Here is a 2,091-nt window from a genome sequence, read left to right on the forward strand (position 1 = left end):
CCTTCTGAATCCTCAGACGTAGATAATTGCTGATTCTTCCGCCTTTAGTGGCAGTTTCCCACCCCAAGGGCAAGAGAGTGCCCTGAACGTCTGTCCGCTCCTACGCCGTTGGCGGAATGAGGGTGACTTCATATGCAAGAAGTCTTCGGCCGCCAGTGCTACGTAACTCTAATTTCAAAAATTGTGCCAGTCACACTCTCTGTGAACGCTACTTTTGCCCTGAGTGTCTAGCTGTTAATACATACCGTGAAAATGGATGACAAAGAACACCGTTAATGGCGAGAAACATGTTGTTCTTATTGTTTTTCAGAAGCTTACAGAGTAAAATCAGCTCTCACGTTTTTCAGGAAACACTATGTAATAAATAGTAGGGCACATATAAATTACGTGCGTGGCGTAGTTGATAGCCTCGTAGATAATTAATTGTATGTGCTGGCAGGCGGCAGATCGAAGCTAGTTGTGGTCGACGATATTTTTTGGTTGTGTTTGAATACCTAAATCATTTAAATATGAAATTCCTCAAGTGCGTGGTAATTAACTCAAACTTTACCACGTATTCTACTTTCTAGCTACATATGGCACGCACAATTCTGGATTTAATCGCATATACACTTTCTTAACTATCAATATCGCATGAAAGATTATTAAAGATTGCTGAAGTTAAGAAAACATAACGCAATTAAATTTTTAGGAGAAAAATGAAAAATCAAATACTGTTTGTTTGAATAGGTCCATTGTTTTGCAGGGGAGATGTAGACTTACACGAGCCAGAGTGACATGCGACTTAGAAACATGGAAAACAATAATTTTCACTGTACAAATGTTGCATTTTTACAGATGTCACCGTACCACTGCAATCGTAGCCCAATAGAATTTATCTGGAGCCAAGTTAAGGGATTTTTAGCGAGAAATAACAAGACATTTAAGTTGACAAACATTCTGGAACTAATTGACGAAGCTATGTGACATGTCACTGTCGAACGATGGTGAAATGAAGAACAGCGCGTCACAAAAGAGGAGGAGGAAATGTGGATTTTTGGTAGCTTGTGGTTCTCTTACAGCAATATGTTAACTATGATCGAGCATGTTGTGTTTTCTGTTCGGTCACCCAAGCAGCGCATCGCCTGAGTTTTAGCAAATATTATTTCCTTCACTTTAAAAATTAAATGACATTCGATTCTATATTATTCTTTGAAACTTCCTGGCAGATTAAAACTGTGTACGGGACCGAGATTCGAACTCGGGACCTTTCCATCTCGTGGGAGAGAGCACTTGTCCGCGAAAGACAAAGGTCCGGAGTTCGAGTCTCGGTCCGGCACACAGTTTTAATTTGCCAGGAAGTTTCATATCAGCTCACAGTCCGCTGCAGAGTGAAAATTTCATTCTATATTATTCTTTGCTCGTCTATTTTTACGTCTAACTGCAACAGCTCAGCCAATGGCCTTGCCGCAGTGGTAACACCGGTTCCCGTCTGATCACCGAAGTTAAGCGCTGTCGGGCTGGGCTAGCACTTGGATGGGTGACCATGCGGTCTGCACAGCGCTGTTGGCAAGTGGGGTGCACTCATGCTTTGTGAGGCAAGCTGAGGAGCTACTTGATTGAGAAGTGGCGGCTTCGGTCTTGTAAGCTGACATACCGCCGGGAGAGAGGTGTGCTGACCGCATGTCCCTCCACATCGCATCCAGAGACGCCTGTGAACTGAGGATGCCAAGGCAGCCGATCGGTACCGTTGTGCCTTCCAAGGCCTGTTCGGACGGAGTTTAGCTTTTAGTAACAGCTAAAATCACTGCAAGTTAGTTGGACCAGCTGGCTGGCCAGTGCTGCCCATGGTAAATGCGCCGGTAAAGCTGTGGCCCCGTATTATCGCTGAGTTCGTTCAACGCACAGCATAAAACGTATCCTCAGTATCATACTTGACTGTACTCGAGACAGCTTGGCTTCCACTCCACGTGAAACAAAATCGAATGTGGTTCCACCAAATGCTGAAGAAAACATAGTGTATTGTTTACATGAAGTTTATTCTTATGATGAACGTAGTGTAGTGAGCGGCCTTGGTAATCACTCGAAGTGTTGTCATAAAGACTTCTATGT

General features: G+C 43.6%; 1 pseudogene; it reads left to right on the top strand.

The window, feature by feature from the left end:
- The first annotated feature begins 1,433 nt into the window (after positions 1-1,433).
- On the top strand, positions 1,434-1,551 carry LOC126195918 (5S ribosomal RNA; annotated as a pseudogene).
- Positions 1,552-2,091: the final 540 nt, after the last annotated feature.

Source organism: Schistocerca nitens, chromosome 7 (genome assembly GCF_023898315.1).
Source record: "Schistocerca nitens isolate TAMUIC-IGC-003100 chromosome 7, iqSchNite1.1, whole genome shotgun sequence".
NCBI classification, from domain to species: Eukaryota; Metazoa; Arthropoda; class Insecta; order Orthoptera; family Acrididae; genus Schistocerca; species Schistocerca nitens.